Here is a 15263-nt window from a genome sequence, read left to right as displayed (position 1 = left end):
TGATGACAATTAGTGAATTTGTTCTACCCATTGATATAAGAATAATTGAAAAGTTTTACTGTATTATATCCATTACCTTCTGAATTTCAGGACTTTAAAGTTTTTTCAATTACTTTCTTTTTATAAAAGTTACATGCCCAGTAGGGTAGTTTGAAAAAATCATCTTTTTATTTTGGAATCACATTACCTCTTAAAAGTTGAGTTCGATATCCTCAATTGGGGGAAAAATAAACAGAAAATTCTGAGTTGACATTTTCAATTCGTGCATGAAGCTGAAAGTTGCAAAAATGTTAAAAATGGAATTTTTCAAAACTTTTGAAAATATTTTTTTTTAAATTTTTGTAGTGCAGCAACCATAAACTATCCATGTATAGCATAGTTTGAACTTAAAAAAATGTTTTATAGCTTTTACATAAAATATTTAGTTCACACGTACTCCTTCATATACTGCGCTCTTACATATGTTGGAAAAAATTCTTTTGCTGAACTTTCCCAACTTTCTAAGTTCATGTATCAAACTTTGAAAGAAAAACTGATTTTAAAAACTCGTCGTTTATTTGAACACTAAAACAAGCATAACTATTTACAAAATAATAAAATAAAATAAGACAGAATTGCTTAAAACAAAAAGAAAAACAATCTCATCCATCAACCTGATAGTCACCCACACTCTCATTAACACCAACTCATTCCTTCTAAATGAAAGTGTCTTATACACGCCGACTCGGCATGTGCAGATCGCCGATTGGCGATGACGTTAATCGCGTCAGCCCACACCCAGCCGATGTGCACAGAACAAATTTGCATGGGAATCGATATTTTGTTTTTTTTCAATAGCCAACAGAATTGGGTTAATATCGCCTAAAATTGAAATGTACATATGCGTGACTGAAGATATTATGCAAAAGGTATTTTTAAAAAAATGGTTCAAACTATTCTGTATGCTGATAATTTATGGTTGTTTAACTATTCCAATTAGAAAAAAAATAATTTAAAAATTCTTGAAAAATTCAATTTTTAACATATTTTTTTCAAATTTTAAGCCTTATGGGCGAACTGAAGATGCTATCTCAGAATTTTTTCCTTTATTTTTCCTCTTTTGAGATTTAACACAATTCCAAAACAGAAAAATCGTTTTTTTTCGAACCACCCTAAAGCCCAGCTACCGTACATACTTCTACAGTTAAATAAATACCTTTGTGCTGAAAAGTAAAATAAGAAATAAATACGTCAAAAAGCTGAAATTGCAGATTACTGCAGAAACGTGTTTCGGCTTTACAAAGAATGCCTTTTTAATGCAAAAAAAAAAAGACATTTTGAACATGTTTGCAGTAATCTACAATTTGTGCTTTTTGGCGTTGTTATTTCTTATTTTACTGTAATTCTAGTTTCCTCTAAAAAAGAATTATTTTTTCAAGATAGTTTATTTTGTTTGCATTTTGATCAGTATTGTATTGTAAATTTAAAATTATGATTAAATTTACAATTTAAAACTATTAACATACTTAAAAAGTCTTTGAAGTGCAAACTTAAGTCAAATTTCAAACATTGAGTTGTACTCAGAAAGTGCTCAACAGCATTTTCAGCCCTCCTAAAACTCCTAAACCTATTATATTCCGGAAAACTAAATTAAAATTGGTACACACTTATGCAATAAAATTAGGTTTTGGAGTTTTGGTCAAGATCGAGATTGTCAAATTAATATTTTTGAAAAGTACTAAAATCATTCAAAGATGTCCTCTACTAGCTCAAAGAATACACAAATAAATAAAAGCACACTTTTTAGACCTATTAGATCATTATTTTTAGCTAAACTAAAGTAAGAAAAATATTTATTGTAAAGTGGGGGCTTTATTTTGATAATATTTAGAATAACAACTGAAATTCAGAACTCACAACTTTTAAGACTGCACAATACTGTTACTGATCAGATTAACAGGGAAATGTCCCGTTTCTAGTTGGAAGTGGATGTATTTATTAGCTGCTAGTGATACCAGCTTCCTCGTCACAAATTTTTAATCATGTTATAAGTTTTAAATTCTTACAATTATTTTACAACAGCTTTTGGATATTCCAGCTACTTGGTTCCATTTAAAATTTCATTTTCACAAAACCAGCTTATAAATTTCAGAATCATATTATACCTTTTGAACCAATTTGGTTTTTTCTTTACTGGTTGCTTGCCAATTTTCCTCGTGAAAGGCGGTCAGGCCATGTTTGCATCTTCATCACTATCTACTTGATTTTTGCTCTCTTCCATTTATTTATTTGGAAAGAACTCTATGGCAGTTATGTTACCACACAGAATGTGACTGGTTGACAATTTTTTTTAAAAATTTTATATAGTATAACCACTACTATTTTAAATTCCTTTAGCGGATACTCGTTTTTCCTACATCAATTTACTTAAACTTTATTTAACAAAATAATTCCAATCATTAAAAAGTTATGCATTAAATTTGAATGTTAATCTAAAAGTATTTTATAGCTACATATATATACATTTTATTTTTTAAGTTAAAAAAATTCACGGAAATTACCGCGTAGTGTATGGTTTATAAAAAATATAAAGATTAAAGTTTACAAATTTGTTTCTTATCTAATTTTCTTTGCATTTTCTGACTTATAGGATATTCATTGAAATCATGATATAGCTGTATATATTATTGCTATATATATACTATAGCAATATTTCTATGCATTAAACTGTAGCGATATGTCTATTTTATGAAGTATTGATCTATAATTTTATTTTAACAATCAAACATTTGATCAAATTCAAATTTGTTTTTTATCTCCATTTGTAAACACTATTTATCAAATGCTGATTAAGTTATCATTGTGTTCTTATGAAATACTAATGTAATGTCTGCTAGTCACTGATAATCCATTAAGTGCATCTTGCTGATTTCAGCTTTTCACTTATTTTTATTTTATATTTCAATTTGAGATGGCTATGATAAGTAATTATGCAATGCTTAACAAATAATGTTGAATGTTTTTCTTCCTAGTGATAAAATAAAGTCTGGTATTATTCTTGTTGTCATTGATTGTTTAAAAAACTCTGCACTAAAAGATAGTTCCATGTTTGCATTTTAAATGCTTGAATAGGTATGAACTCAGTTCATACCTATTCAAGCATTTGTGTCATCTTCCAAAGAATCTAGAAGAGTCTATTCCACCTTCTTCCAGTCTAGGTTCCATTCCTCCCTTAAAGCCAAACCCCAACCTCTCATTATCTTTTTATACTGTCCATCCATTTATTTTATGGTCTTCCTCTTTTCCCATTTGAATTTGATTCTGTTTTGTTTTGAGCAGCCTTTCACTTATTCTTTCAACATGGCCATTGTCAAATTAGTTGATTTTTAGTTTAATATCATCATTCATAGCTTCCTTTATTTTCATACTTTCTTTAATTCGTTCACTTCTTGTTCTGCCCATCCTTAACATCTTGCATAATCTTAAATTACTTATTGCATTAGTGCTGCCAAAATTGAGACAGTGAGAAGAAAGAGATGTAAGTAGACGTTTTTAAGGTTTTAGGTAAACAGATGCAAAATTCAAAATTTCAAACCATTAGGTGGATTTTTATTGAATTTTTTTCCAATCTATGCAGTACAGCAGCAACATCCTAGAAATGTTATTTCTCTTTCATAGCTGCCAACTCTGCTGATTTGTTCGGGAGATTCCCAAATATCATTGCCTACTCCCAAATCTCATAATGAAGTAGATACATGGTTTCCGAAAAGTCGACACATTCAGGCAGTTTGTGCAATAATTCTTCACAGTTTTATGATTTTTTTTCCTCTTCATTTGTGTCAAACTTTGTAGCATTCCTAACATTAAAGATCTGAAAATACGAACTATCCAAGTGGACTTAACTGTGTCCACACTCCTTGCTGGGTGGAATGTGGGATGAACTTGAGTACCATTCAAATGTGATTTGAGAAACAAATGGTTTACATATTCAACTTAGTTGGACTTTCTGTTTAATAACATGATTAAACACCTCAGATTATGTGTTTTCTTACTGTAAAGAGCCACCTTTAAACACAATTTGGAAGTTTTTTCTTTTTTTTTTCTTAAGATGTCATAAAAAATTTGAACCGTGAACCAGAAAATTAAAATAAATTGTGAAATTTCGGGTTCTGCCAGATTTCAAATTGTTTAATTTCAAGTCTTATACAACATTTATTTAAGAAATCCCTTTTACTTTACACACAAATTGTTGTCCTAAAATTTATTCATGCAAAGTCAGTGTCGCTGAGAACCAAGGTGAACCCCTTCTCAGTTTGGTCACCTGGCCCCTCTCCTCCTTAAAACTTATAAAAATAATACTACTCTTTCTGAACCAGGACCTCTTCAATGACCGGGCCCCTAGTCTCACCAGTTTTACGCATAAGTTTTGCATTTTTGACACTTATGGCCCCTTTGTTTCTAAGTGTTTTGTATATTGTCAAAATTATGAGTTATAAGGTGCTGGAAAGTAACTGATAAATCATCGAAAATAATTGAAATACAACTTATTAGATCAGATTCTTTCGAGTTGTAGAAGGAGTCAAAAGTTAAGTCTTGGAAGCAATAAGAATTTCTTAGTTCTAAAGCACATTATTTTACTAAAATAATAAGTACAGTAGACCCTCATTTTACACAGATTTGATGATATGCGGTCTAAGATTTGATGGCGCTATTTTATTTTGTGCAGACAAGTTTTGGTTTTACACAGATGCGGAATTGTAAACTGATTAAATTTTCACCTTGTTCAAAATCAAAACTCCTGAGATTGCAAATAACGCTTGATAAATTGTATTTTGGAGCGCTAATAAGAGAGCTTGGGTGACTGGAGACAATTTGTGCATTTCATTCCAGAGCTCTTTCTAGAAGTAAAGTTATTAAACTCACATAATACAGAGCTCACCGGAAGAAGAGCTTTTAGAAGTGACAAAAGAGAACGACACCAACAAAGATGCAACATTGAAGGCACACAACCAAACGATATCACACTGAAAACTTGGAGCCATTTCTTGGTCTTTCTGATTTGTTAGTGAAGTAAGATCCTGTGGTGGAAAGGATGGGAAAGCACGGAAGCATTAATGCCCCACAAAGAACTAGTAGAAAAATAATTAATCGCTACCAAAATAATATCATACCCAGCTCTTTTTTTATAAACATTAAGTTAATTCATGTCTTCTGTATGCATGTTGTCCATATCTATCAGAATAAATACACATTAAACTGAGTAAAAAATGAAATTTTTACAATTTAAATTTTACAATTTAATTTTTACAATTTACACACATTAAAATGATTATAAATGTTTATCTGTCACTACAATTAAGTTTTTTTTCCATCTATGGAACCTACTCCTATTTTAACACTACTATTAAGTCTTAATTTACGCAGCCTTTCTGTGGACCCCCCGTATACCTGTAAAACAAGGGTTGCTGTAAAATTAAAAATAAGTAAGAAGATTGATGATTAATACTTCTATATCAATTGAATAATGACACAAATACTGAGCATTCTCTTGTAATTCCTGTCAATTGTTCAAACCCATACTTTTAATTAGATTTATTATTGATAGATCCCAAGTTACACTCAATTGATGATCTCAGCTATCAAAACTGAAGATTTTCAACCATTTGGGTTTTTAAAACTGCTTGTCTTTCTTTTTAAAATGAGTTGTATATATATATTTATTTAATCAATTTCACTAAAAATTTAATGAAAAACTTGACTTTTCAAAGACGTTTAAGTTGGCATGAAAGAGGATGTAGCCCATCAAAATACTTTTGTTTTTGTGCTAAAATATTGAACTTTTGTTGATATAATAAATTTTCAGAATATTTCCAAAATCTTTTTTGGGTAAACTTTTACATTGTTTTCTTTTCTTTTTTTGGTGATTTTATTTTTATTTTCCAGTATACAGGTTGTTTTGCCCTAACTGAATTTGGTCATGGAACTAATACAAGGGGTATGAGGACGCAAGCCACGTATGATCCCAAAACTCAGGTACAGAGAGTTTGGTCTTAAGTGTATTTTAAGTAAATCCTGTGTGACATAAAACTTTTTTTAAAATCTTATACATTTAGTTCTCAAACGCATCAAATGATTGTGAAACATGTCAAGTGATGTTAATGCTAATCATGGCCACTTAAACTATGGAAATCGTTCATTGTTGTAACAATAGTTTTACACACTGTCTAGTAAAAAAATAAAAGATACATTAGGATTAGCCAGTGTACAATGTATCAGAGTACTATGTACTTTTGATGCAATCTGCTTTGTTCTTAGCTTCTGTAGGTTTCTCAACATTAGGAATTTCAATGCAATGAAAATATTCTAAGTAGTTTTACTTGGGACTTTTAAACCTTACATTTTTAACATTGGAAATCATGTGACATTCATAACTTTTTCATACACTCACTTCTCATTATGCCTTAGGATACCAAGTAATTAAAGCACATACACAAATAGCTTTTTGATTGACTGTTTACCCAATTGATAAACATTAATACTGTACTATGTAACAGAATGTACAAGTATACTATGTATTAATGCTATGATCTTGTGATAATGCCACATATTCCTATCTTGCATTGGGATGCCGTTATCCACATTTTCCGACGAACGGAGCCTGCACTCTTGTTTTTCTCATCCCATTGCCCATGGGGCTCCGCTGTCCCTCGACCTAATTCGGCTGGGGTTGCGTTTGTCGTGCTCCCTCTTGTTTTTTCCGGTTCCCGGCCCTTCTAGTTGCTTCGCGATCTTTCTGGAAAGTTCGCGGTGCGGATACGACTTCCATTTTCCGAACGCGCAACGCCGTTTTACGACCTTGAGCGGCAGTTGGTCATGGGAGCGGGTGCGCGAGGCTGATCTGCGTTCCTCTCTTCCTCGGATACTTCTATGGATTACCATGAAGGCCATTAATATGGGTGAGCTCTTTTGATTATGGTTTCTGCATTGGCAAACTGAATCTATATGCAAGTGTGCTGTATGAAGGTTCTTTATTAATAAATGTTCATGGCCTATACAAACCTGGTCTGTTTTACTCCCAATTTAACACCTCCACAGATCTATCAGTGTATAATATACTGCAACAGTGGTGCCCACAGAAATTCTTCAACGTGCGGTCCAAGATCAAAAGTCCACCACTCTCATAGACATATCATACTCCAACACTCATCCAAACATATTCTTGCTATCCAGAAATCACAAGAATATATGCATTTACTTTTCTCTTAATTCAAATTAAAAACAGTGAAGTAAAATCCTTATCATGGATCAGTTTATGTTCACATACAGTTTGATTTTGCTGGGGAAGAGAGAAAGAAAGTAAATTTTATTTTTTCATTTATTAAATCTGAAATTATTTGTACCTTTACTTTTAATTGTCTTACGTACTACATAAATAGGATTATAGTCAATCAAAAGAAAAAATACTCAGGTGATGGGAGAGAGTCCGGACACCCTCGGTCCTCCCCTTGTGTGCTCCTTTGTACTGTAGTAGTATAGTCTGCCAGTGTATTTTATGTTATTGATAATGCAAAAATTAAAAAACTGTACTAGCATACCATGTATCTGTAATACAATCTAACAGCTTACTATGTAGCATGTTCAACAAAGATATTTATTATTTTTATAGGGAGGAAAATTATTCTAAAGTGTTTTTTTTTTCTTTAATTTCTTATAAAATAGAACTTTACTTTATTCTATGTGGTTTTTTTTTTCTTTTCGCATATTGTCACCTCAGAGCAACATTAAGATATCTAATCCCAGAAATAACATTAAGATATCTTACTGTTGCTCTGAGGCAATGATATATACACAAGAAAATAGTTTTACTTTTGTTATAGCATTTAATACAGTCAACTCTGGATAACTCGAAGCCTTATAACTAGCATATTCTTTTGTCCCAAAGGTTTCATCTAGTCCCAAACTCTTGAGAAGGCTGTAGGAACTTCCCATAACTGTACTACCACTAAATCAAATGTTTTAGCCGGTCCCTTGAGACTTAAAGTTATTTAGAGTTTATTGAGTTGACTCTACACAACCTTTTTTTTTTTTTTTGTACTATTGTTGTGTGTAATCATATTGAGTTTTCTTAAGTGTGTCAAGTATTCATGAAAGTATTCAGGGTACAATGTTACTTTGCTATGTTATTATTACCATGTTATAAGGAGATGCTACTTTTGTGATGATTGTATATGTTCTAAATATTATCAAAATTTTTTGATTGTTATTATAAAATGATTTTAAGCATATGGTTTTCTGTTTTTGAAGGAATGTTAAAATATTATTCTCTATATAACCCTAGATAGATAATACAGACTTATGTGCTCACAGTGTGCACAAATAAATCCATTGCTGGGCTCATACATTTTCTGCGGAGATGTGCATCACCCAATAACCTTAAATTACTATCAATATTAAGGTTTGAATCTTTAAAATGTGTAGATAAAATAATGAAACAAGTTCAGCTGTAGCTTTTATGGATACATGATTGAAAGTGAACTAAAAATTTTATCTATCCATTGTCTATTGATTTTCATATCTTCAGGTAGTTTTAAGATGTGTGCACAGATTTCTTACCATGTATGTAAGTTGATTGTATTGTGTTTCAGGAATTTGTTTTACATACTCCCGATTTTGAAGCAGGTAAAACATGGTCTGGTAATTTAGGTCAACTTGCTTCTCATGCAGTAGTGTGGGCGCAACTTTACACAGCTGATAGTAAATGCCACGGATTACACGGATTTGTTGTTCCCATTAGAGATCCAAACACTTTATTGCCATTCCCTGGTGTAACAGTTGGTGATCTTGGGCCAAAGTTGGGTTTGAATGGCGTTGATAATGGGTAAGAATTACTATTTGTATTATGAGATATGTTTGTTTTCTCCCTTTCTCTTATCTTTATTAATTTAGCATGTTCAATTTATTTTAAGGCTGCTCAAAAATATTCTTAAAAAAGTTAGTTTTATAAAGTTTATTTACTGTTTATTTTAAAATCTTCGTCACAATCAAGTGACTAAACCACGAGTGTCTACATCAGTTTAAGAGCTTAGTAATTGATAATTTAACTCATTATCAAATATGTATATAATCTCTTATATAATATATATAGTTGATAATAATTATAATCTCTTCTTTAAACATATAATCAATAAAAAGTTTCTTTGTTTTCACTTCTGAAAATTTAAGAAATAAGTATAATACTGCACTTCAATAAATAAAGCCAATTCGTTTTTTTTTTTTAATAAAAGAAGACTTTTAATTGCATAATTATGTAAACCGTATAAATTATTTTCTCCACTAACATAGGGTGTGAAAAAAAGCACATTCACAATTCCATCATAATGACTAAACTGTTCTGTATTATTTCTATTGATGTTACCATTACAAAAAAAAAGAAAAAGTAGATGATAAATAAATGAGTTCATATGAAGAATTTTATGCATTGTAGATGATAATTAAACCAAAAAATTCAATGTAAAAAACAGCAGACGATAAATTAACCAAAAGCGGTATCCATTAGCAATTGGTAATTTAACTTATTGTTATTGTCTTTAAACATATAATATTTTCTCTTTCTGCTAGCCTTTTAAATAAAGCTATTTTCAGTAATGTGGCAAGACTCACTCAAGTGAAAGAAAATGGGTTCAAAAGAAAGGTTGACATTGGAATGAAAATAGTTTTGGAGAGTATTAAACTATAATAACAGCTTTCTTATATCAACTGTACAAAATCATGTAGGGGAAAGTAGTTCTTTGAAGTAGAAAAAGTAATTGGATAACTAATACTGTAAACTCATTAATATCGGCATTCAGATTATCCATGGGTCATTTCAATTTTTTTTTCTTCTCCATTAAATATATTTTTAACTTCTGATTGCTGTTGTTTGTTTTTGCTTTTAACGTATATTTGTTACATTCAATGTTGGTATCTGCTATGTAGCAATGTTTTTAGATGTAATTTAAATGTTTTTGTGAGTGTTAGTAATAATTTTTAGCTATTGTATACACTAGTATCGTTTTTTTACGAATTGTTGAGATTATCTGCATTTTTCACTTATCCGCGGTTACAGTACCACTATATTCCATGGATAGTTGGGAGTTTACTGTAGTTTCAAACCCATAAATCTGCTCTTGGATTTGCTTCTCAAAGAATCTTCATCTACTAAGCTCTTCAATTCTGGCAGAGCTTACAAAACCTAGGGTTCACGGGGGTCCAGGAGGGGGGGACTCAAAAGGAAGAAGGTTTTAATCCCCAAAACCAACTTTAAGTAAGACTATAAATTAGTAGTAATTAGTGTATAAAGCACGAAAGCTGGCAAGATTTTTTTTATTACTTTATATATTCCTTAAAATGTTGATTAATTTAAAAATAAATGATAATCTTATTTAAATCAATATAAACTTTATTGGTTTTGTTATTAATTAAAATTTTGGTTTTGTTATTTATTAAATTATGTTCTGTTTGTATTTGTAATATGTTTCTGCATGTATTGTAAATTTCTATTTTTTTTACATTTACATGAATTTTTTACTCAATAGCTTCCTCATGTTCAACAACTATAGAATACCGAGGGATTGTCTTCTCAACAAGAATGGAGATGTAACTCCTGATGGAAAATATGTTTCGCCAAAGGTAGTGAAGCTAAAAATTTAAAATAATTTTTGAACAATTGAAAAAAATCCTCTTTCAAAGCAAATTTATTACTAACATTTGTAAATTAAATCCATTTGGTAGATTTTCCAGGTGCAGAAAATATCAGGGATCATGTTGTATGATTATATAGCATGTTAAAAATCCTTCAATACCTATTTGGCTGAGATACTCATGGCTTAATTAAAATCCTAGTTTAATTTCACATGGTATGAGCCCAGTTGGCCCCTTTTGTTGAAAATCTGGTTACAAAATTCTCAAGTGATAATGGCTATCCACTGATTATGGTACTACATGAAAAAATGGTTTTATTTTTCTAGGTTTTCAAATGAGAAGTAACTAATATGCAGCTTCATTAGAAAAAAAAATAGATCAATAGTGTTACACTTTTACACCTATTGGCAAATTTCAGTTACAGCTTATTGTTGCCTCAGAACAACAGTAAGATACCTTGCTGTAATTCCAGGGATCAGATATCTTACTGTTGCTCTGAGATGACGATATTAGTGGCACAAATTCGCAAATAAAATTGTCTGCAATTGCCTAAATATCATGTTAGAAAATAGCCCAAACTAAAGGTTTGGTAAGTCTATAGGTATCTTTGGGTACAAAATGCGTAATAAAGATTTGTGTAACATTCACAAGATTGATTCTATCATTTGCAGTTTGTTATTTAGTGGGGTCAACACTGCAAAAAGAATTTTAACCTTCTACAAACAATAAATTCTAGTTTCAAAGTAGTAAATTCTGGTGTAGGTCTTTCAAGAATACTATTGTATGAAGTTATAATTTTAAAGTCACCTTTAGCTATCCACTCAAAAAAGCAATATAATTTTGAAAATTCTTTTGAAATCAAATTATTCTGAGTAATTCTGATGGTAAGAATTCAGTTTTAGCAGAGAATAAATTAAGTTATCACACAAAATTAACAACAATTATTTGTTAATTTGGGAAATGTGTATCAGTCACAGTTCATTATTTGACTGTGCGAAGAAAATATGCAAATGTATCATTTCAAATCAAGTATCAAATTTAATTTTTTATTTGACTGATAAATATTTATATATATATTTTACTTTTTGGGTTTAAATGAACAGTTTCATCCTTTGAGTTATTTCTTTAAATAATATTAAGGAGTCGAAATCTAAGTTCTTTTCTTTTTTTGCTTAAATTTATTTCTCTCTGTCAAAGACATTCAAATTACCCATCTCCTTGAAGTTGAGAAACAACTGTTTAAAATTAGTTTAAAATTAAGTTTTTTATCTTCATTTTCATCTCTCACGCAGCTACAATAAACAAACTCGATATTTATACCAAGTTAATACTAATAACTTAATACATATACTACTTGATCTGATGTTTGCACACATAATATTGAACAATTTGATTGTTTAATCTTTTATGAAGCACTATAAACAAGTTCAAATCAACTTTTTTAATTTAGCAATTGTCTTCTGAAATTTAAAAAATTGCATAATAGAAAATTCTAGGAACTTTTCTATAACATTTAATAAAAATATGATGAAAGCAAATGATTCCTTGATTTTATAAAAATACATAAAAATAATTACTTACAATAGAAAAAAATTGCTATAAATGATGCAAAAAAATGGCGCATTACAAAATATAGGTGAAACAAGTGCGAGAAATACAATGCAAAATGACATTTCTTGAGCAAAATAAATAGTCTCTAAATATTTAAAAAATGCTTAAAATGATGAGGGTAGGGGGTCACCCTCTGATTTTAGAGTAACTCGCAACATTAAACTTCGACCTTATTTTTCAGTACAGAACAGCTACCACCAACGTCTCATAAGAGTTTTTGAATCTACTTCAGCACTTCCGAAGAAACAATTCAAAAGTCTCTTCTTGATTTCCAAATTAAGTCAGCTTCCAAAACGTCTTTAAGCAATTTCTTACATTAATGCTCTAAATTCTTCTTAAACAATAGATAAAGCTTGAAGAAAAAAATCTCCAATTTTATGAATGGTGTTAGTTTTTAGCAACTGAAGAACAACTAGAGTTTAATTTAAGAATTAGAGGGAGGGAAAGGGGGCGCCCACAAGTGTTCTCGGGAATAAAAAAACAGTCGTAAAAAATTGATTTAAAAATAATCATAAACATTGAGCAGAAAAACCCTTTTAAAAGCCCCTAGTGACAGATTTAAAATATTGCAAATGTTGCAATTGCGCGAGAGGCCCCATAACCAGGACCACGCCAAGCGTGATCGGCACCGTCGTGCAAATGTCTTTTGAGCGCCTTTATGCAGTGGTGTTCAAGCAAAATATAGTTAACTCCTGGAATTAGGTTTTGTAGACAAATGTAATATGGAAAAAAGTATGTTTGGCATTTAATTTATTAAAAGAAAAACAATCTGTAAATATTCAATTTTGGAACACAGTGTCCGTTTTTACTTCATATCTCGAAGTTATTTCGAGTATGGGCGGGTGTAAGGGAGGGGCGATTGAAACTGACTTTTTCTCTTGGAAACCTTGCATTGAGCTGCCGTTAAAACAGAGATTGCCAGTTTCAGTTAATCAAAGCATTTTACTCCAATAATTAAAAGAAATCTTGGAATGTGATCAAAATAATTATTGCTTGCTAGTACGCAGCTTAAATTTCTAATGTTTGACATACTGTCCAGAATGCAATATGTCTATTTCTGGACTTCATATTGATCAATATTTAGTTTGTTTCTGAAGAAAATGTTTCAAAATATAGAAAATTGTGAAAAACCCACTTTACCGAGATAGTGGGTTTTTTCAAGTATGCCTGCCTGAAAAAAACCAGAATGATTTTTTCAGGCTGGTCCCGGTTTGACAAACCCCGCCTTTGATATTCTAATTTTGGAAAAAGAAACTATTTTAAATATCAAAGTTTACACCACTCTAAATATCTCTCTAATTGATAAATAATTATTCAAAGTGTTTCTGCCTGTCAAAACATAACAACAAAGTACTGAATAGATTTCTAAATTAAAGTAGAGGATATTTCCCCATAAAATCTAAAACTAAAACCTTTTGGTTAAAATCAAAAATTCTAAAATATGGAAGCATTACAAAACGCATTAAACTTAATATGCAAGTCTTTCAAATTTTTTTTTTTTTTTAAATTTAATGCACAAATAATTGAAGAGATAAAAGGAAGGAGGAGAATCGAGTAATTACGGTCAACTAGTTACTTTTCAGAACTAAAACATTAACTTAAAATTACAATTATTGTCTACAATGTATAAATATTACACACATCTAAGTAATATGCAAATGTGCTTACCGTATTTAAAAAAAAAATTTTAATGTATGGTAACATGAAGTAGTCGCATACCAACGAATTAAAAATCACAAAAAGACTATGACTGCACAAATTATAGTACAAGATATTCACCGCAAGAACCAAAATGGGGATAAGCAAATTTATTGCTCCTTGTGTGCTCAACCTTTGTAATATAGACATACTTCAGAGCTCCACATTAAGAAGGAAAATGCTAATGTATGCATTAATGTAAGTCACTTGTTTTCAGTGTAAGGGATAGCGCTTTTGAATAGCATGTTTAAACACAACAAGTCAATAATTTTTCCTTTTAGATTCTCAGCAAGACGGATTAATTGTTTCAATGAGCAGTATAATTTCACCGCCACCATAAGATGTAATGAAGAATTCCATATACACTGTCCAGTCACATTAATGTGACCACCATTTACTTTCCACGTCAGAGTTAAATAACCAATCACAGAAGGCAGGTGGCAGCACAGTGCAGTTGAGCGTATATAAAGGGTGTGTGAGGGCTTCGGAAAACATTTCAATCGTTGGCGTAATGCAGAAACGAAGCGATTTATCCGAGGTCCAAAAGGGCATGATCATTGGCTTTCAAGCCAAAGGTGGAAGCATTTCCAAAACGGCTGAGTTTGTGAACTGTTTGCGTGCCGCCGTGGTAAAAGTGTACTGTGAATGGCAAAAATGGGACTGTCCAAAATCAGCGACGTGGCAAATGTGGTGCACCACGGGCCATAGATGACAGAGGTGAACGACGGTTGCGGAGATGCATTCGGGCAGATAGATGGGCTACCGTTGAGCAACTGACCACCAAAATGAAACAAGGGGCTACCAAAAGTGTCTCCCAAACTACTATTCAGCGAACATTGCTGCGTCTGAGCCTCCAAAGCAGATGCCTGGTTCGTGCACCTATAGTGACTGCTGTTCATCTACAACGAAGGCTAGAATTTGCACCCCAGTACAGCAGCTGGACGTCCACTGAGTGGCGACAGGTAGCGTTTTCAGATGAATCGCGTTTTATGCTCCATCGGACAGATGGACGTTGGTGTATAAGGCGTGAAACTTCTGAAAGGAACCACCCTGCAACCATTGCCGGAACGATCCAAGCTGGAGGCGGGAGTATTATGGTCTGGGAAATGTTTCCTGGCATTCTCTGGGTTCACTGATCATTGTGGAAGGCATGATGGATCAATACAAGTACACATCTGTCCTTTCGGACCATGTCCACCCCTACATGGGCATTGTTTTTCCTCAGGATGATGGCATCTTCCAGCAGGACAATGTGAGGTGCAATACAGCTGCCAGTGTCGTGCGTGGTTAGAAGA

General features: G+C 31.7%; 1 pseudogene; it reads left to right on the top strand.

Annotated features, from left to right (window-relative positions):
- Positions 1-15263, top strand: part of LOC129223981 (peroxisomal acyl-coenzyme A oxidase 3-like) — a 51778-nt pseudogene that overhangs the window by 10547 nt on the left and 25968 nt on the right.

This window comes from Uloborus diversus, chromosome 1, assembly GCF_026930045.1.
Source record: "Uloborus diversus isolate 005 chromosome 1, Udiv.v.3.1, whole genome shotgun sequence".
Classification (NCBI taxonomy): Eukaryota; Metazoa; Arthropoda; class Arachnida; order Araneae; family Uloboridae; genus Uloborus; species Uloborus diversus.
Note: the sequence above shows the minus strand (reverse complement) of the source record. Positions and strands in the feature narration are given on the sequence as shown.